This window comes from Podarcis liolepis (assembly GCF_965112155.1).
Source record: "Podarcis liolepis genome assembly, chromosome: 14".
NCBI lineage: Eukaryota > Metazoa > Chordata > Lepidosauria > Squamata > Lacertidae > Podarcis > Podarcis liolepis.
In genome coordinates this window covers 6,467,670-6,489,933 of record NC_139569.1, presented here as the reverse complement: position 1 = coordinate 6,489,933, position 22,264 = coordinate 6,467,670, and the positions used below count along the sequence as shown (strand labels likewise).

The 22,264-nt window shown below is 46.8% G+C and overlaps 1 protein-coding gene across 20 annotated transcripts in view; it reads right to left on the bottom strand.

Moving 5' to 3' along the window:
• The window catches only part of MPRIP (myosin phosphatase Rho interacting protein), a 160,497-nt gene that overhangs the window by 110,133 nt on the left and 28,100 nt on the right, over positions 1 to 22,264 (bottom strand). The gene's annotated exons all lie outside the window — the stretch shown is intronic.

Here is a 22,264-nt window from a genome sequence, read left to right as displayed (position 1 = left end):
TGACAAAACAGAGCGCTCTGAAGTCTTACTGTATTTTTCGCTCCATAAGATGCACTAGACCATAAGACGCACCTAGTTTTTGGAGGAGGAAAACAAGAAAAAAAATATTCTGAATCTCAGAAGCCAGAAAAGCAAGAGGGATCACTGCGCAGCGAAAGCAGCGATCCCTCTTGCTGTTCTGGCTTCTGGGATAGCCGCACAGCCTGCATTCGCTCCATAAGACGCACACATACTTCCCCTTACTTTTTAGGAGGGAAAAAGTGAGTCTTATAGAGCAAAAAATACGGTATTTTTTCAAATGATGGACTGACTGTGATCGATTCTCAGTTAAACATCTGGCTAGTTCAGATGACAACCCTGAGCTAGTTTAAGAGCTTTGAGAACTTAAAGAAGAAAAGTCACTTGATCTAGGGACAGTTTCTTTCTTTCTCTTTCTTTCTTTCTTTCTTTCTTTTTCTAATTGTATGATGCCCTTCATCTGCAGATCTTAGGGCGGTTCACAACAATAGTAGGAGGCTGAACTAGCCTATATATGGGCCTATTCCTACCTCTTTTTCTTAATGGTGACATGGACCATTCCTAAGGTAAGACTATTATTCACAATGGAGTTTATGTATGCTACAACAGCGGCAAGAGTCTTGATGGCACAAGGATGGAAGAATGAGGAAACCCTGACAAAGGAAGAGCTGCAAGAGAAATGGATGAACTATGCAGAACTGGCTAAATTGACATACAAACTGCGAGACAAGAACAACTGTGACTTTAAGGAGGAATGGGAACTTTTTACAAATTACCATATTTTTTGCTCTATAGGACACACTTTTCCCCCTCCCAAAATGAAGGGGAAATGTGTGTGCGTCCTATGGGACGAATGCAGGCTTTCGCTGAAGCCTGGAGAGCGAGGGGTCGGTGTGCACCGACCCCTCTCGCTCTCCAGGCTTCAGGAAGCTTTCCACAAGCCTTCAGAGTGCAGCGGGAGTCCCCGCTGGGCTAACAAGGCTTGCGGATAGCAGCCTCCAAACCCGACCTGGTTTGGAGGCTGGCGGTGGGGGAAAGCAGCGCTTCTCCCCATCGCCAGCCCCACAAGCTGGGGGGACAGCGGGGAGGCGGAGCGCACCTTCCCGTTGCTCCCTGACCTGCTCTTTGGGCTGGCGGTGGGGGAAAGCAGCGCTCTCCCCCCCGCCAGCCCCAAAGAGCAGGTCGAAAGGAACCCAAAGCCTCCAGAGCCCAGCGGGAACTCCCGCTGGGCTCCGGGGGCTTCGGGTGAACGCACCTTGAACGCACAGAACGCACCTTGTTTTAGAAGGGGAGAACAAGAAAAAAAAAGTTTTTTCCTGTTCTCCCCCTCCTATGGTCTGGTGCGTCCTATGGTTCGGTGCATCCAATAGAGCGAAAAATATGGTACTTAAAAAGACAACAAAATGAACTGGACTCCTTGGAATGTTTTGAATAAACATACACAGATTTATTGTTGATAACATGATGGAAAGATATGTAAAGATATATACAATTTTCTAATATGCAGAGAAAATATGTGCAGCGAAACCAGGGAGAGGAGCTGAATGAAGTCCATGGTGGGGGGGAGGGGGAAATTATGTAGGTGATTATATGGTTTGATAATTTGTTATATGGAAATTGAGCAATAAAATATATATATATTTTTTAAAAAAGTAAAAACCAGGACAAAAAAAGAAAGAAAGAATATTCTTCACAACAGTGAGCAGGGCACTGGTATGGGGTAAGTGAAGGCAAGCGACAACAATTAACTATGACACTGCTCAGCGCTCTTGCTCAGGCTGCACAGAAAATGCATTTTGGTTCTTGAAATTCATTCTGATTGTGCAGATAAAATATAACTGATAGAATTCTACAGGACAGGGTGTTAGGGTGTGAAAAAAGTCCAGATGCAAGAATCCCCAGGCATGCACCTCCAGAAGATGGAGAGAGAAATCCACAGAATATTGAGGAATCTTGGTCGCAAGCGGCCAAAATCCAGCTGCAAAATGCACCTGGCTAATTTCGAACACTGGGTCCAACCCGTCCAGATTAGAACAGAGGAAATTGCTTTATATTAGGTCAAAGTATTTGTTCATCTAGCCCAGTACTCTTTCTCTAACTGGGAGTAGCTCATTGGGGTCTCAGGTAGAAAAAGGCTTTTCTCATCATCTGCTACATGACCCTTTTGAACTGGAGGTGCTTGGGAATAAACCTGAAACCCTCTCCATACAAAGCCGCATTGTCCCCCCCTCAAATGCAACTTTTCAAATTAGGCAGCTTTGTCGGCGGTGCTTAAGCAGCGGCTGGACAGTCACATGTCAGGGATGCTGCAGACATGTACAGTGGAGCCTCGGTTCTCAAACGCCTTGGTTCTCAAACACCGAAAACCCGGAAGGAAGTGTTCCGGTTTCCAATGTTTTTTGGAAGCTGATCAGAAGTTGCGCCTTGGTTTTCAAACATTTCGGAAGTCAAATGTACTTCCAGAATGGATTAAGGTTGGCACTTTTGTTTTTGCTATTTATTTTGCGTTTTTATTTTTGAGGCTTTTTAGGTTAATCTGTTTTTGTGACTGTGTGGAACCCAGTTCAGCAACTGATTGTTTGATTGATTGTGTGACTGTGAAAATGGATAAAAGCCCCCCATCCAAACAATGACTATCATCAGTGCAGGCAAGTAAAAATAATAATTTTTATTTTTATCATCTGTCTTTTTTATAGTATAGTATAGTATAGTATAGTATAGTATAGTATAGTATAGTATAGTATAGTATAGTGCAGTGATTACTGCTTTCATTTTATGGCTCAATGGTCTCATTAGATATTAAAATGCATGTTAAATTGCTGTTTTAGGGGTTGTTTTCAAAAGTCTGGAATGGATTAATCCATTTTGCATTTTCTGTGGGAAAGAGCGCCTTGGTTTTGGAATGCTTTGGTTTTGGAACGGACTTGCGGAACAGATTAAGTTTGAGAACCAAGGTACCACTGTACTACACTGCAGCTGCTACGCTGAGTACGGGGTTTGACTAGATGAGCTGGAAAGGTCCCTTCTGACTCTCACGATTCTATTAAACCTGCAAGAAGAGAGGAACCTGCGTGCCAAACAAGCAAGGGGAGGCTGAGAAGCAGAGGTAGCAAAATCACCAAGGTGGAAGACCCCAGACAGCGGTTCTCAACCTGTGGATCCCCAAATGTTGTTGGACTACAACTCCCATCATCCCTGAGCTCTGGCCTTGCTAGCTAGGGGTGATGGGAGTTGTAGTTCAACAACATCTGGGGACCCACAGGTTGAGAAAGGCTGCGGCCTAGAAGACCTGTCCTTTTGGAGTCCCATCCCATGAACGGACACAGGCAAATTCAGCACCAGACTTTACACGCAGAGTTCTATTTTCATCCTAAAGCTGTTTGGGAAATGCAAAGTCAGCTCTCTCATGGCCAAAACGTGCTGAAAAGACTAGTGTGTGTTGCTCAGAATACAGAAGGAGGTCCAGAGGAAAGGATAATCCGAGCAAGCAAGCTGGACAAGCCCCAAGGAGTCTACAAAAGAAGGTCCCGGACATTTAAATTCTGAATCATGAACTCAGCAGCAGCTGGCTGGGGCTTCTACATTCCAGGCAGCCTGTTATGGGAATTATTGTATGTACACACAAACACACGTTCTCACAGTCATTATAAATTAAGCCTTTCTGTTTCGTTCCCTTTTTAAAATGTCAATGAGCTATGGGGGGGCTGGGGGGGGGGAGGTGGAAGCGGATATTGGATTGGAGGCAAAGTTTTTATGCTAATCAGAAACCGAAAGGAAGAAAAATCTGGAAGCAGTTAATAGGATTCAATTCACAAGGGGGAAATCTGCTTGTGGTTACTTTTTTTCCAGGGTATTTTTTCCCTTTCTTTCAAAGTTTTTAAACACACAATTTGGGAACAATTCGGCTGAAACTTGGGATGAGCCGAAAGGGTTAAACAGCTGTTCGCAATTCCTGCCAAACGGTTCATTTTCAGCTCTGATATAAAAAGTGGTGCTGGCAAAATAAAATAAATCACGATTTCTTTTAAAAAAGAAAAAAGGGGGAGAGCCACCAAAGCTAAACAGCAAAGAACTATAAAGGGTGAATGGCAATTTATCTGTAAATAGCTGTGACGACATGCTCTATGAAATAACTGTGAGAGAGTGTGGGATGACAGGAGTCATTTCAGTGTCTCTTTAAATATCCCACCCTACCATAAAGAAAGCGAACGAACATAAAATTTAAAAACCAGGAAGCCATTTTGGGACCTATCCACAAGGTTAGTAAACTGCCGTCAAGGTTCACCAGACAATATGCAGATTACTGGTGTTACACAGAACTCCTGAGAGCATGGGACTCCTTGATCTCATGGTTGTGGGTTCGAGCCCAACGTTGGGCAAAAGATCCCTGGCCTTGCAGGGGGTGAGACTAGATGAGTCTTGAGGGTCCCTTCCACCTCCACGATTCTTTGATTCAAGAATAAGGAGGCGTGCCTTTAATTCTGAGCCCTGGAAAGTAAAAAAAAAAAGGCAGCTCTGTGATCCAGGAGTCTGCAAAAGGTCCAGTTGGCGCCTCATCCAGCTGTTTCGGACTACAACTCCCATCTGCCCTAGCAGAGTTGTGTTCCAACTCTGCCTTAAACTGATTCAAGCTTTTAGATATTTAACAGAGCAGCTCTGTTTGCCTCTGGACCAGGCTAAACATGAACAACTACAGAAACGGAACCGCGCCAATCCAGATGTGGCTCTTTTGTCGACTGCCAAGCCTCTCTCTTCGAAGCTGGCCTCTGCCCTGCCTGCCTCTCCTCCTTATTTACATTTCAACCCAAGTGTTACACCGGCTTTCTTAACTCTTGCCAGAAAGAACCCCAGCCAGTTCCATTCCACCCTGGGCAGCCTCCCCTCCTGCCCTTCTGGTTGCAAGTCGCCAGTTAAGGGGGGGGGAAAGACAGGCACCAGTGGCGTAACGTGGGGGGTGCAGGGGGGGCCGGGCGCACCGGGCGCAACATCTGGGGGATAGGGTTAGGGGGCGCAAATCCACTGGTTAGGGGGCGCAAATCCACGGGTTAGGGGGCGCAAATTACTTGCCTTGCCCCGGGTGCTGACAACCCACGCTACGCCACTGACAGGCACACCCACCAGGGCAAAACCACCCCCATACTTTTTGCGCTTAGGAAAGGGACAGGGTTCGCGAAGCGTGGGATGAAAAACTAAAAGGGAATTTTGGAAAGAGCAACGGTGCTGTTTGCAAGGTAACAGAATCGGCCGGCTATGAAAATGGGTGAAAACTAGTAGAAGGTTGAGATGGTGATCAAAGGAGAAGGATGAAGCAGTAACATCAGGAATTTAATGAAACTTTTAAAAAAATGTATTAAATTCAAATAATTAGGATGGATTTGTTAAAATTTGCAAGCTAATAAAAATTAATATTAAAAAAGAAAGAAAAATTAACAGGGAAGATATAGCAATAGTAATAAAAAGAAACTGTTATTTAGGGGGACTGAATTTAATTCTAAATTATATTCTGGAAACGTGGGAGATTTCAAGGGGACAAAAAATATGGATGTACTGTGCTATATTAGAAGCAAAAAAACTTGTTTTGATGAATTGGAAGAGCCGCAAAAAGATTCCACTGAGCACATGGATTGATAATATGGACAGATCAGCTACATACGAATGAACTGCATGTCGACGCAAAATAACAATGTATAAATATGAAGAAATCTGGAACGAGCATTTAAGCGATAAGGCGGATAGTGGTGGGAAGTAGGGGGAGGAGAAAGAGGTGGAAAAATATTGTTGAAAAAGGTGTCGTCGTAGGTATACCAGTGTATTCAAATCTGAATTGTCAAATTGTGTTATTATTGTTATTGTATGTGTCTTTTGCGGTTGATGCTTGTATCGAAAAAATGATTAAACAAATTAAAAAAATAGAAACAACACCTAAGCAAATCAGGATGAAGGCTTGCTGTTGCACAACATCCCTGCAAAGACATTGGAACAGATGTTCCATGAAGACGGGACAGTCTAACCTCCGCGCGAGCTTTAGGCGAGCAGATCAGAACAAATTATAAATAAAGTCGGCCATTCGGGGGAGCCCCTTCTGTGCAAAGGGAAGAGTCAACCCCCACGGATCTGCTTTGCTTTTGAATCTGGATGCACTTGCCCCCAGAACATCATCCCAAAACAAAAGCCTGGGTTCCCTGTATCAACATGTTGAGTTTGGTTGCTCTGGCAGCCTTAATGATGCCTCAGGGGTCCTGCAATTCCATACGGGCTCAGGACATGGGCGGTCAACTGGGACGGGCACTGTTTTGGTCACCTCGGGAATCCCGTGCTTTAAAAACAAGCCAGCAGGTTTCTAGACCTCAAGGCTTAAAGAGCAAGTGTTACTTTAACCCCATGGCCATTACAAGCTGTGCAACTAAGAGCTGGGAGGTCAGAGAGATATCTGAACCATCTGAATCTGAGTTTGGGGGAAGCAAGTGAATCCTTGTGGGGTTTTTTTTGGGGGGGGGGCAGAACACAACCGAGAGCGGCAACACAATCTTGGTGAGAAAAATGGTAACAAAGGGAAGAGCCGACACACCATGTGCTCACACAATCTTCTGCAGAGAGCCTTTCCCAGGAAATATATATCTTTCCTCTTTTGCAAAAGGGGGAAGGGACCGGGATAAATCATCCACCATCTTTCTCTACTCCCCCTCCTCTCTCCCAGGAATTAATCTGAAAGCGCCGATTCCCAGCTGCTTCTCTAGCCATATGTGGAAAAAAACGTCTCATCATCGCAGCCTCCTTTACATCATCCCGAGTCTTTTACGCAGGTTTGCAGAATGCAATGAAAAATGAGCCGGCCTAAATCTCCCTGGCTGCTTACCATGGGAACAGGATGCTCGGCTGGGCTACAGATTCCCCATCTCTCCCCCCCCCCACACACACACCCCTGCCTCCAACCACAGCTGCAGAAAACTGGAGGCGGGGAAAGAGAATACAGCCTTTGTATAACCAGCTGCGTCTAGATCTGCCTTCTAGAGAGCAAGAGGCCTGCCTGAACAAACTTCGCTCACCTGAGGCTCCGGCCAGAAGCACTGCTGGCAAAATTTCCACTAGGTATCTATTTATATAATAAAATAATAACAATAGCAATAATAATAAAAAATTATTATTTATACCCCGCCCATCTGGCTGAGTTTCCCCAGCCACTCTGGGCGGCTTCCAACCAAGTGTTAAAAACAACACAGCATTAAACATTAAAAACTTCCCTAAACAGGGCTGCCTTCAGATGTCTTTTCAAAAGAAGATAGCTGCTTATTTCCTTCAAATCTGAAGGGAGGGTGTTCCACAGGGAGGGTGCCACTACTGAGAAGGCCCTCTGCCTGGTTCCCTGTAACCTCACTTTTCATAATGAGGGAACCGCCAGAAGGCCCTCAGTGCTGGACCTCAGTCTGGGCTGAACGATGAGGGTGGAGACGCTCCTTCAGGTATACAGGGCCGAGGCCGTTTAGGGCTTTAAAGGTCAGCACCAAATTGTGCTCGGAAACGTACTGGGAGCCAATGCAGATCTCTCAGGACCGGAGTTATGTGGTCCCGGGCAATGTGGGTTAAACCACAGAGCCTAGGACTTACTGATCAGAAGTTGGCGGTTCAAATCCCCGCGACGGGGTGAGCTCCCATTGCTCGGTCCCTGCTCCTGCCAACCTAGCAGTTCGAAAACACGTCAAAGTGCAAGTAGATAAATAGGTACCGCTTCGGCGGGAAGGTAAACGGCGTTTCCGTGCGCTGCTCTGGTTTACCAGAAGTGGCTTAGTTATGCTGGCCACGTGACCCGGACGCTGTACGCCGGGTCCCTCGGCCAATAAAGCGAGATGAGCGCTGCAACCCCAGAGTTGGCCACGACTGGACCTAATGGTCAGGGGTCCCTTTACCTTTATATATTTAGATGCAGACTGCAAAAGGGATGTGCAGCTAGGGCTACGTAAGGCAAACACTGCTGTTTGTGCCGCTGAGGAGAAAACAAGTTTTCAGGAAAAGATTTCCAGCGCATTGTTTTCCCACAAAGAAAAGGAAAACCATGTGGCAAGTTCATTAGCAACAGTGGAATATACAATATTAGACCAGTTTGGCAATGTCTAGGTCAGGCTTAGGCAAACTTGGCCCTCCAGATGTTTTGGAACTACAACTCCCATGATCCCTAGCTAACAGGACCAGTGGTCAGGGATGGTGGGAATTGTAGTCTCAAAAACATCTGGAGGGCCGAGTTTGCCTATGCCTGGTCTAGGATTTTAGCTTTGCTTACTAAACACAGGTGAAATAAACATGCTAAATTGCATCGCTCTGCAGGGCATCAGAAAATTTTCGATTGACAATTCTATTACACTTCATTTGTTTTCTATTTATTTATTAAACTTGCGTGCTGCCCTTCATCCAAAGATCACAGGGTGGTTCGCAACATAAAAATACAAAAGGAAAATAGATAATATATAATAAAGAAAAACAAAAGAATACTCCCTCCCTCCTATAGGAGCCTGAGTCCCAGTGTTAGAAACTCAGATATATAAGGTAATCGCCAAACGACACTTTAAACCTAGGTCACGGTCAACACAACAGAATGTCTAGGTGCCATTATTTTACACTGAAATTATTAATTTAGTTTCTGTGCCGTTTTATATTTTAAAGAAAAAATCTCAAAGCGGTTTACAACACATTAAAATTTCAACTAAAACAATCCAGAATAAAACAAATTCAAGCTTAAAGGAAAATATTTCAGATTCCGTTTACAATCAAGGTCACAGCTGCACCTACATTTGAAGCCCATTGCTTCCACCAAAGAGTTCTGGAAAGTGTAGTTTACCCCTCTGAATCTGTGGGTTTTTTTCTCCCCCTTTTTTATCTAGATTAGTTTCTTTTATCTTACTGCATTGTGAAAAGGTTATTTATTTATTTTAAAAAGAAACTAGTTTACCCCTCAGAAAACTACAATTCACAGCACCCATAACAAACTACAGTTCCCAGGATTCTTTGTGGCGGAGCCATTCACTTTAAAGATATAGATGGTGTGGATGTGACCCAGCAGTGGGGGAACGTTGGGGTTTCCTTTCTATATGAAATCAACGCCCCCTGCTTCCAAAAACAGACAAAACACCCCACATGGTGACCAACCGAGGCCCGGCACATCAGTCACAAGAGACCCGAGTTCAAATCCTGCAGTGCCACCGGGTGCATCCTCTGCTCCTGCCTCTGATTCTCGTAAGAGGAATGGGGAACTGCAAGGCGGCTTTGCAGCCCAGCCTTCCACCCAACCTGATGCCCCCTTCCAGATGTTTCAAACTACAACTCCCAACAGCTGCAGCGCCCGCTCAAGCCTCTGCTCTACCAGAAGGCCTTTTTCAGGCAGCTTTGCACCCTTCGGGGGTCTGCAATTAAAAAGAAAGAAAGGGGAAGGGGCAGCTGGGCCAGGAGCAGGAATTGGCAAGATGGGAACATCCAGTGGCTGTGAAAAGGAGTGGGTTGGGCCACATCCTGCGCATCCCAGGCAGAGGCCAGCACTTTCTTCAGCAGCCGGCCTCCAGCTCCACGGCAGATGTGACCTCGTCAGCAGGATGGCGGCCCCAGGAGCTCAGCGGCGCTCAAGACATCCCCAGACAACTTGTTCAGATCAATGCATCTCATTTAATGGAAGAAGACGAAAGCAACGAGAGCAAGAAGCTATAAGGAGGCCGAGACCCCCATGAAGATCTAAGTCCCAAATCAATACCAAACTGGATGGGGTTTTACAGCAGTTGCTCACTTCCCTAAGAGTTTGGCGCACGTGCAATTCATGCTTAGCAGGCAATACTTACAGTCTACAGATAATAATAATAATAATAATAATAATAATAATAATAATAATAATAATAATTTATTTGTACCCCGCCCATCTGGCTGGGTTTCCCCAGCCACTTTGGGCGGTTTCCAACAAAGATTAAAAATACATCAAAATGTCACACATTAAAAACTTCCCTGAACAGGGCTGCCTTCAGATGTCTTCTAAATGTCAGGTAGTTGTTTTTCTCTTTGACATCTGATGGGAGGGCGTTCCACAGGGCGGGCGCCACCACTGAGAAGGCCCTCTGCCTGGTTCCCTGTAGCTTTGCTTCTCACAATGAGGGAACCGCCAGAAGGCCCTCAGTGTCCGGGAAGAAAGATGGGGATGAAGACGCTACTTCAGGTGTACTGGGCCTTTGAGGCCGTTTAGGGCTTGAAAGGTCAGCACCAACACTTTGAATTGCGCTCGGAAACGTACTGGGAGCCAATTGCATGAATTTCTGGAAGAGCCCAGGAGATGGGCATCTCTAGGGTACAGGAGTTCACAATCTGTGCTTGCACCCACGTTTTGCCAGTTATTTGCAACTCAACATCTCACACACGACAATGCAAGTTGATTTTACATGACACACACAAAACCCTCATATTGTGACCAACTGAGGACTAAGTGGCGTGAAGTCAACTAAGGAAGATCTGGGTTCGAATCCCACAGGGCAGAATGCCCCAGGAAGGACAACACAGCCTCTCCAGGCCTGATGTTTTCTCCATGCCTGGTTTCTCACTCTTTGCACAACTCCAAGGAAAGCCTCATGCTTGCAGCAAGCTCGGACCTCAGGAGCAGGTCTTGCGCATCGTTTGGTTTCCTTTCCAGGTAATACTGGCTTGAGACTGTTGCTTAACGGCAAACCCTGGTCAGTTAAACCAGCTGGCTTTGTCCCCCGTGGTTCAAAGCTGGCTTAGTTAGAATCTGAAACATGTGTCGTTAAGGTAAAATGGGGTATATGCAGGATAAATGGTTTTGAGGGTGTCTGTAGAATTTGTACTGTTAAAAAGGAAAGGCGTCAAACCGTCACAAGAGGTGCTAAAATTCTGGGAGGTTGAATAGTTACAATGGCTTGGTTTGGTGATGGGGTGCACATTTTTATTCTTATTTATTCTTATTACTTTGTCAAAATAAAATTAAAAAGAGATGTACAGAGCAATCCTAACCATGTACACTCAATGAATAGGTATATGAGAACTTTTCTTTACAGCAAATACTAATATCGAAGTATGAAAGGCATTTGAAATCGTTAAGTGATTAGAAATTACTTTGCATTGGTTGATTTAGGTATACAGTGGTACCTTGGGATGCAAACGGGATCCGTTCCGGAGCCCCGTTCGCATCCTGAATGGAACGTAAGACGCGACAGCGCGTCTGTGCATGTTGCATTTTTCTACTTCCGCGCATGCGTGTGATGTCATTTCGAGCATCTACGCATGCGCAAGCAGAAAAACCCGGAAGTAACGCGCTCCGTTACTTCCGGGTTGCCGCGGAGCGCAACCCAAAAGCGCTCAACCTGAAGCACATTCAACCCGAGGTATGACTGTACTTTCCTTGCTTGCTTAAAGTTTCCTGAGTTATAATGCATGATATAAATAAATAGTGCTTTAAGTATTAAAAAAAGAAGAAGAATCTGAGCACAGTTTGTCTTAAACCATCCTCTCTGGTTTGGACCCAACACCAAACCTGGACTCTTGCAGCCTTTTTCCTGGCTCATGCCACGACAGCACCCGAGCCAAAGGCTTCTTTAGTCAGGCTCATTCCAATTTGTGCATGTAGCCCTAAACCCACTGCAAAAAGCACTTTGCATTCATGTGTTTCAGGGGGTAGCGAAGAGAGGAGGAAGCTACCTGCCTTGCAAAAGAACAAGCCTCCGCTGGCACATGAGCCCAGTGGCACCAAAGTCTCTCAAAACTGCAGCTGTGCAGAGGCTGCACAATATGCTGAGCTTGTGCACACAGTTTGATGCCTGAACATTTCCACCGTGCACCCAAAACGCGCAAGGAGAGAGAAGGGAGGTGTTGGGGGCAAATTGCCAAAACCAAACAGGGAAGCACTTGCCACAAATCAGCCAATCGTGCTGTGGGTTTTCTGGAAATTTTTTAATTGGGAAAGTTTTCCGGAGGGAAATTCCCATTAAATTTACCCAATGCAAAATAGGCTCATCCGCACCAGAAAAATTTCGGGGCTGATGGGATCTGTAAGCCCCAAACTTCGGGAAGGGCCTAGGCTGGCAGAGGTCGCCCTGAAAAGTCACCTAACCTAGCGCCTTTATTTTGGTCGTATTTAGCAAACAAAGCTAAACTGCCAAGCTCACCTGAATGTTGTGCTTGCAGTTGGCACCCATTCATTGTTTGCTAACGAGCTTATGAAACAGAAAGTTTCCTGCGCGGGAATTTTTTGCGCTGGATTAATTTCCTGAAAATCTTCCGCCCTGCAGCACTGAAACCAACTTTGCTTTCTCAAGCAGCTGCAGTCTGAATCGGGAACTGTCCAAAGAGGAGGGCAATCCCTTCTCCATCGGGGGGGTCCAACAGTCCTCTTGTGTTCTTGAAGACAACCTCACGCAAAGGGGCCCAACTGCGGCCCCTCCAGATCCCTCCATCTGGCCCTCAGGGCTTTTTCCAGACCATCCCCTTCTTCTTAAGCCGGCAAGCAAAAACTATGCCTCTTATATACTTGGGTGAACAACTGTTGATCTGCCCCCCCTTTTGCCTACAGACCCCCCAACAGCTGGCACGTGACCCCAATCCACAGCCTCAAGACACATCTGCCAAGCCAGGGCCCCGTCGCTCCACCCTACTTTATAAAACAGGGGGGAAATGACTAGCCAGAACCAGAGACCCAGTAGCCACTACCCAGGTTTCTGTGTTGTCTACTGTTTGCCTTTGCCTGAACTCCACCATGAACAGGTGATGGGCTAATTTCTTCCTAGCCCAGACTAACCACATTTGGGATCCAATTACCACAATCATCTCCTCCCTGTTTTTACGGCAAAGCTGGAACGTTGACTGAGGCCTCCTTCCTCTGGGAATAAATGCCTCCCAGGGATAGAAGGGCAAGATTTTGTTCACAAGGAAAAACAAAACAATTCCCGCCCGCCCCTCTGCCAACGAAGCCGAAGGTCTCATTTCCTGGGGGAGAGGGCAAGGGAAGTTTTCTTCTTCTTCTTCTTTCCCTCTTAAGCCTACAGAATGCAAACATCATGGCCACACAGATGACCCTTCCGACCTAGTTATCCACCAGCCAAGGAATTCATGCCTGAGGATAAACATAGACGGGTCCTTTCCTACCTACGAGAAACAGTACGCAGGAAGTGAGCGAATGCAATGCGTATTACAGCGATCGCCCAGTTAAAGAAACATTACCAGATTTCTCAGCTAACCGTCATGGTTCTGCATATGGGTAGAAAACAAGAAGCAAGAAGATTCCTGCCCTGTTGCAGCAGGGACGGGGAACCATTTTCAGGCAAGGGTTTTCGCTAAGAACCTAAGAAGAGCCCTACTGGATGAGGCCCAAAGCCCACCAATCCCAGCATCCTGTAATCACCGTGGCCAACCAAATGCCCCTGCAAGCATGTCCCGAGTTCAAGAGCAGCTCTCCCCCACCTGTGATCCCCAGCACTGCCTCCGTCAGTGGAGTAGCATCAAAGCCGCCATAACTAATGGCCATTTAAAGCTTTGTTTTCCATGAATTCCCCCCCCAACCCCCTTTTGAAGTTGGTGTCCATCACGACATCTTGTGGAAACGGTGCAGAATTGGGTAAACTGGGGAGGGGGGTGTTAAGTTCTACAGTGATTTTTTTTAACCTCCCCCCCTTTTATAAACTCACAAAGAATTATCTGGCCCCTGCCATAACTCCCTTCCTCTCCCAGGAATGTTGGAGGAGAGGAGAGACCAGCCCATCCCAGGGCTCAGTTCCGCAGCTCATCCATCTCCTTCCAGAACCATCCGCGCCGACGTTCAGAGTGACGTCATTTTTTTGGAGCATGCATGAGGAAATTTAGGCCCCCCCAGGCGGGGAATGAAAGTCTCTCTGTTCTTCAGAGCAGGTGTGGAATCAGATTTTGGGGGGCTGGTTCAGGACTGTCAGTTCTCCAAACCCAATTGCCTTCGCATCGAGCCAAAGATGCTTTCTGCAGAGATAATGCCCAGTTCTCCCCCCCGTTAATTCCACCCCTCCCTCCATTTTCTAATGTGCCAGATTCAGATGCACCTTTCTCCTGACATACACAACCCCAACCCCGCAGATAAGCTATTCCACGTGCCTTAAGATTTACTAATCTCTGCACTGAGCCAAGATGGGCCCTTCCAGGCGGCCTGTTTATTGAGCAAACCATCCCGATCCGATTCCACAAAACTTACAGGGAAGTCAGACCGCATCCTGCATTTATTAAGCATCGACTTCTTTGCAGTGGGGGGAAGAAAATAGCTTTCACCCCTATTTGTTTGCGGTGCGTATGCCTAACAGTTCATCTTTCATTCATCACAAACTTTTCAGCACATTTTCCTAAACACAAAAGGTCTTTTTTTAAAAAAATAAAATTGATTTTTTTTTGTGGTTGGAGGCATGGATGGTGGCAAATGGGTTGAGATTGACTCCCAGCAAGACAGAAATACTATTTCTGGGGAACAATGGGGGCAGGTAGTGTTAGGATATTTCCGTTCCACCTTAAAAGGGAGCAGGATGTTTGTGTCGCAGCCTGCGTATTTCCTGTGTTCACAGGATGTTTATGTTTCTATTGCTTTCGTTCTCTCTGTGCTGGAGACACTGACGCAGACAGTCATGTCTTTCTTTGTTCTGATCAACGCTGAATAAAACTTGTAAATAATGCTCTCCTGAGTGTGACTTTTGCTGTGCATTATCTGCTGATAGTCTGTGCATGAGCTCTGGAATGTGGCAAGATATTTTCTAGAAACTCATGTCGCTAATTGCTGATACTGCGTGCCTACGGGAGATCAATGGATCGTCCGACAGACGGCTTGGGGCCATGATGGACTTTGTCTCCCTGGCAGTATCCCAACAGGTAGGTGTGGGCCTTTTCTGTGGCTGCCCCCAGAAGATGGGATTCCCCCCCAAGAGAGGTCAGACGGGCTCCCTCTTTGATTCCTATTCAGGCTTCTAGAATCTAAGGAGCAGGCGACGCTGTGTTTTCATGCTGGTTCTTAATCCGTCTCAATGTATTCTATTGCTTTTCGTCAGTTTGTTTTTTATGACTTTGCATTTTTAAACAATGCTTTTAAATGTTGTTGAGCCACCTCAGATCCCAACTTGGAAGAAAGGCAGGATAAAGGTAAAGGGTAAAGGGACCCCTGACCGTTAGGTCCAGTTGTGGCCAACTTGGGTTGCGGCGCTCATCTTGCTTTACTGGCCAAGGGAGCCTGCGTACAGCTTCCGGGTCATGTGGCCAGCATGACTAAGCCGCTTCTGGCAAACCAGAGCAGCGCATGGAAATGCCATTTATCTTCCCGCCAGAGCGGTACCTCTTTATCTACTTGTACTTCGTGCTGTCGAACTGCTAGGTTGGCAGGAGCAGGGACCGAGCAATGGCAGCTCACCCAGTCGTGGGGATTCGAACTGCCGACCTTCTGATTGGCAAGTCCTAGGCTCTGTGGTTTAACCCACAGCGCCACCCACGTCCCATGATATAAATGCATTAAATAAATAAAGCCAACAATCCCAGAAATACTAATAATAATTTTAAAAAACGACGCAGGAATTGATTTGCACTGCCCTGATTATAGTCCCGGGTTGTCCTCCTCTGAATTCTGGCCAACCAAAGGAAGTAGGGGGGAAGTTTGCAGCTCGACCTCCCCTGCCCTTCATCTTATGCATAAAGCTGTTTTCCAGAACTGCAAAGGTGAGGCAAACCTACTCCCCTGGGCCACCAAGCACTTTGTGCCAGTAAATTCACCTTCCCCCTGTTCTTTTCCTAGTCAATTCCGCTCCAAAAGTGGAGCTTTTTTCCATATGCGAAGCAGGAGTTGACAGGAAACAAGGATAAGCAGCAAGAACTTGAACCAGGCGGAGCGGGGGCCGGGGGCCTGGCCCCTTAGGCGCCATCTTCACTCTGTGGTTGAACCCCCATCGTGTGGGGCAGATTCACACCTTACATCATTCTGCCCGGACACTGAGGTCCAGAGCTGAGGGCCTTCTGGCGGTTCCCTCACTGCAAGAAGCCAAGTTACAGTGAACCAGGCAGAGGGCCTTCTTGGTGGTGGCGCCCACCCTGTGGAACGTCCTCCCACCAGATGTCAAAGACAAAAACAACGACCAGACTTTTAGAAGACATCTGAAGGCAGCCCTGTTTAGGGAAGCTTTTAATGTTTGATGCATTACTGTATTTTAATACAGTCATACCTCTTGTTACGTTTGCTTCAGGTTAAATCTTTTCAGGTGGCATCTGGCGGTGACCCGGAAGTACCGGAAAGGGTTACTTCCAGGTTTTGCCGCTCGTGCATGCGCAGATGCTCAAAATGACACCACACGCATGCGCAGAAGCGGCGAATCGCGACCTGCGCATGCACAGACTGTATTTTGTTGGAAGCCACCCAGAGTGGCTGGGGAAGCCCAGCCAGATGGGCAGGGCATACCGTATTTTTTGCCCTATAAGACGCACCGCCCCATAGGACGCACCTAATTTTTTTTGGGGGGGGAATAAAAAAAAAATTCCCCTCCCCAGGCACGGGGCAGCCGCGGGGGAAGCCCAAGCTTCCCCCGACCCCAGCCCCCAGAACAGCCTGCTATCTGCAAGCCGAGGGAGCTGCGCCGGTCTCCCCAGGCTTGCGGAGACATGCGCGAAGCCCGGGGGCGCTCTTCAGCGTGCACCAGGCTTCGGAATGCAGGCAGCTCTGCGCTACCCTCTGGAGCCCCGCGCGGCTTCGCGCCGGGATCCGGAGGGTGGCGTGGAGCTGCAAGAAGCCCTGGAGCGCAGGCAGCTCCGCGCCACCCTCCAGAGCCCCCCACGGCTTCATGCCTGGATCCGGAGGGTGGCGCAGAGCTGCAGGAAGCCCGGGAAAGCCTGCATTCGCCCCATAGGACGCACACACATTTCCCCTTCATTTTTGGAGGGGGAAAAGTGCGTCCTATAGGGCGAAAAATACGGTAAATAATAAATTATTACTATTATTACTATTTTTATTATATTACATTTAAAGGTCATCCAATGCACATTTAAAGCGGGTGACTCCCCCCCCCCCCGGGAACTGCAGATTGTTAAGGGGGCTGGCAACTGTAGCTCTGTGGGAGAAAACTATAGTTCTCTGGAAGAAGACGCAGAACTGTAGAGTTGTTGGGGGTCACAAGGACCATGTGCTCTCAATGTTCATTGGGTGTGCTTTAAATGTAGAGCGTGGATCTGCCCTTTGTCTTTGAAAACACAAAGTAAATTATCAGTTCCATCAGGGTGGTCCAACCCACAGTTGGCCCTCAGCTACATTCAAGAAAAAACACCATAAAGTCTTAAAAATTTTTTTGGTGTCGTGTGTTGTTAACAAAAGTGCATGCATCTGTTTATTAAATTTGTTTCATAATTGAATATATTAAATCTATTATTTGTGTGAATACATTAAATCTATTATTTGTGTGAATACATTAAATCTATTATTTGCATTAACTGTGTATATTAAAAATATTAAATGTAAATTGCAAATACTTTAAATGACAATGTGGAAAGTTAATTTAGTGTGTGCCCCCTGGGTTCTGGGTTCAAAGTCCTCTTGCGGCCCACTTGGTATGAAAAGTTGGACCGTCCCAAATTAGATTCTCTGACGCCACCAACCCCTTTGTGGGGTTATAATATGACGTTTCTGTGCTGTTTAGTCTATTTTTTAAGTTGCTTCATCAATCAACAGAAGGTGGCTGCTTTGGAACTGTTTTACCGATGATTTGTTCACTATTTTACAGAATTTATATCGTAATTGTGATGTTCTACTATGTTGTTATTTACCGCATACAAGCCACTTTGTGACTTGAGTTAGTGAAAAGAGGCACAGAAAGATAACAAACGAAATGGAAATGATTCTGTTTTTCCCCTGTCCTGCTGATTTCGTGCCGTCTTGGCTCCTGGGCCTTCCAAGGGATTTCTGCCCTGCTCCTTCTTCCTCCCAGACCCCATCCTCAGCTGTCTCCCCATTGTCATTTCAGGAAATATTATCCCAGTGAAAGCAGCCAGGTTGCCTGGAGACAGGGGAGAGAAATGTATGGCGCTCAAACCCGGATGATTAAAAGGATCTGGACGAAGTTCCAGAGCCCCAATTTGCAGATCTGAGAGTTCTTTTTCATACGGAGCCAAAACGCGGCTCCTTAAAGGCAGGGAAGCAAACAAACAGACCTCAGAACTTGCGAGGGAAACGGAGGGAAGGTCTTGTCTTCCAGCACATCCCTGCGCTTGCTCCAAATAGCCAAAAGGGTGTGGCCTCCCTTCGTTACCGCAGCCTTGCAAGTAAGTCTGCAAAAGTTACTAGCCTGACTTACCGCAACGTAATAACAAGAATTACCTGTGGCTCAACAGATTGCTTGACGAAAGAACAAAGCGTCTCTGCCTGCCTAGATCAGAGTCCTCCCAAACCCAGGAGAGCAAATGTGGTTATTTTTTTAAGACAAAACAATGGCATCATTATTGCTCAGAAGGTTTAGCATATTCACTCCACAGGCATCAGCTCAGCAATCCTTCCCAGCAGCCCTGCAAGGCCGGCCAAGGTTATTATCCGCACAGCACAGGGAGAAGGGCTGAGGGAAGGAATCCAAATTGACAGCTTCATGGTCACCAATCCCACACGGCAATAAAACTTCCAATATAGGGCATCTGTGGAAAAGGGGACCAAATCTCAGCACATGCCAACCTGGTGCATTCTCTTCTTGAGTTATTATTAGAAACGCTTTTAAATTGTTTTATATTTATAGAAACAACATATCCAAGAAACACGGAGGTGCTTCTTCAGATACAGTGGTACCTCAGGTTAAGTACTTAATTCGTTCCAGAGGTCCGTTCTTAACCTGAAACTGTTCTTAACCTGAAGCACCACTTTAGCTAATGGGGCCTCCTGCTACTGCCGCACTGCCGGAGCATAATTTCTGTTCTTATCCTGAAGCAAAGTTCTTAACCTGAAGCACTATTTCTGGGTTAGCGGAGTCTGTAACCTGAAGCGTCTGTAACCTGAGGTACCACTGTACAGCCTTATCATCCTTTGCTTCAGGTGCTGCTCACATGGTCCATTATTATTATTATTATTATTATTATTATTATTATTACAGCCATACCTCAGGATGAATATGCTTCAGCTTAAATATTTTCGGGTTGCATTCCACGGCGACCCGGAAGTAACGGAGCACATTACTTCTGGGTTTTGCTGCTCACGCATGCACAGATGCTCAAAATGACGTCACGCGCATGCACAGAGGCGGCAAAATGCGACACGCACAGTCGTGTCTTACGTTCGCTTCAGGATGTGAACGGGGCTCTGGAACGGATCGCGTTCACATCCAGAGGTACCACTGTATTTCTATACTGCCTTTCATCCACAGATAACAGGGCAGTTTACAATGCAGAAACACAAAAATACACAGGATAGGACCAAACAAGAGCAGCAACCCCACCCCACACTGGTCCTGATATTAAGTTTATATTACAAACATAGAACAAGATTCTCCTGTCTTTCCTGGCAAGGCTCCTGGTCTTTTAAGCAGGCTGAAATCCAACAGGTGCTGTTTTCCTTGGAAGTCAAATAACAGGGAGTTCCCCCACCCATGTGCGCTGTGCCTCTTGAACTTCTGCCTGCCAAGCAAGCTGTTCCAGGAATAGTAAAATAAAAACATCATAATAATATGCCGTTTTTAAAAAAATGGGAGGCTAAAATGCACGTGGTTCCTCGGCCCCAAACTAATGTTATTACTTCTCAGTGGGGCAGGAGAGAGAGAATGGCTGATTCCAGATTGCCAGCGAACAAACAAAATGAACAGGTGGGGTTTTTTTTTCCTTTTAATGGTGGAACTGTGTGATCCCAGTAATGTCCACAAGTTGTGCATTTGCACGTAGCATGTTGGCAGCTGTGGCTTAGCAATCAATCCCTTTTCACAAGAAACTCTGGGAGCTGCTGTTCTGGGAGGTGAATAGAGGCCTCCTATAAACTCTCAGCACTAATGACAACAACAACAACAACTATTATTATTATTATTATTATTATTATTATTATTATTATTATTATTTTATTTAAGATTGCCATACTTCAGAAAGTAAAAGCCAGGACACCCTGAAAGTTGTTGAGCATTTTTTTTAGGAAGACCCCCAAATAGCTAAGCTTTTTTTTACATACAAACCCCTGAGTTATTGAGCTCCCCCCCCCCAAAAAAATGACAAAACCCCCCACAATTTTTCAATTGACTAGAATTTACCCCAGACATCAATTCCACCTTTGAAATCCCGGTAATGTCCGGGAAAATCTGGATGTATGGTAGCCCTATTTTATTATTTGTAGCCCACCCATCTGACTGGGTTGCCCTAGCCACTTGGGGTGGCTTCTAGCAGATACAGAAACATAATAAAAGCATTCATAACTTCCCTCTACAGACCTGCCTTCAGAGATCTTCTAAAGTTTGTACAGTTATTTATCTCCTTGACATCTTAGGGGAGGGAGTTCCAAAGGACGGGTGCCACCACCGACAAGGCCCTCTCCCTGCTTCCCTGTAACCTTAACAAACTACAGCTCCCAGAATGCTTTGGGGGAAGCCTTGGCGGCCTCCTAGTGCTTAAAATAAACGGCGGCTCAGCTGTTTGGGGCTGCAACTCCCATTGGCATGTGATGTGAAGCCGTCACGTTTCATGGGCCTGCAGATGAGCAAATATGATCATAGAATCATAGAGTTGGAAGGAACCCTGAGAATCGTCTAGTCCAGTCCCTTGCAATACAGGAAAATTCAGCTGTCTCATACCAGGATCAAACCTGCAACCTCGGCTTTTTCAGCATCACGCTCCAACCCACCGAGTTATCCATGCAGCGGTACCTTGGTTCTCAAACTTAATCCATTCCAGAAGTCTGCTCCAAAACTAAAGCATTCTAAAACCAAGGTGCACTTTCCCATAGAAAGTAATGCAAAATCGATTAATCCATTCCAGACTTTTAAAAACAACCCCTAAAACAGCCATTCAATATGAATTTTACTATCTAACGAGACCACTGATCCATAAAATGAAAGCATTAAACAATGTACTGCAGTCACACAATCAATCAATCTGTAGCTGAACTGGGTTCTGCACAGTCACAAAAACAAAACAAAAAGAGCCGCAAAAACAACAACGCAAAATAAATAGCAAAAACAGACGGACCTCAGTGTAACACTCAAAACAGAAGCGTGGCACTCAAAACGGAGCACGTTCGGCTTGCGAAAAAAGTTTGCAAACCGGAGCACTTACTTCCGAGTTTGCAGGGTTTGAGTTCCAAGTTGTTTGAGTACCAAGGTACCACTGTATTATGTTATGAGCAACTGGCTGGGGCTGGTGGGGGTTGTGACCCCAAACACAACCACTTGCGGAGGCGTAAATTGTAAGCAGCCACCTGGGGTAGAAGACCGAGTGACCACTGTGTGACTCAACCGTTTAAATTAAGCCCAGGCTTACGAGGCAGAGTACAGTATGCTGCCTAGCTCTGCCCAGACACTCCCAGAACGGCAGAATAAACACCAAATCCCTAAAGGAGAGCAGGAAACACAACCCCAACGCCACATGTGGCCGGCTGCACCCACTACTTAAAGAAAACAAAGCTAAAAAAGAACAGAGACCTGTCAAGCCACTTTGGGATATGAAGGCCTCACCCAGAGTCAAAAGACTCTCCTCTCAACAGCCGCCCACAACAGTTATGGAAGAAGTAAGGGGGGGGGGACGGATCCAGCTCACAAAGTGCGGAACGGCCAGGGAGGCCTGTACATATCCCAAGCGCGGCACTTCCACGAAGGAGAATTGGGAGCACGCGCAACCCAGAACACACCGTGGCAGTGGTGTAGCGTGGGGGGTGCAGGGGGGGGCCGTCCGCACCGGGCACAACATCGGGGGGGGGGGGGCGCGCTCGCACTCTCAGCTCTCTGCCCCTACCTGGCTCACTACTCTCTCTCACTGCAGTGCTGGCTGTGCGAATCCGATCCGAGCCGCTGGGTCGCCGCCCACTGTGGAGGGGGTGGGTGCCAGGCGTGCGGTGCGGAGAGAGAGCGAAGGACTATCTGGGGGAGGGACAGTGCAGCGGCCGCCCAGCGCAGCGCTGAGCGCGGGAGAGAACCACACCAGACCACACCAGGCAGCAGCAAGAAGACGCTGGCAGCGGCGGCAGGTTAGGGGTTAGGGGACTCAAATTACTTGCCTTGCCCCGGGTGCTGACAACCCACGCTACGCCACTGCACCATGGCTGTGCGGAAAATGGCAAAACCCGCGG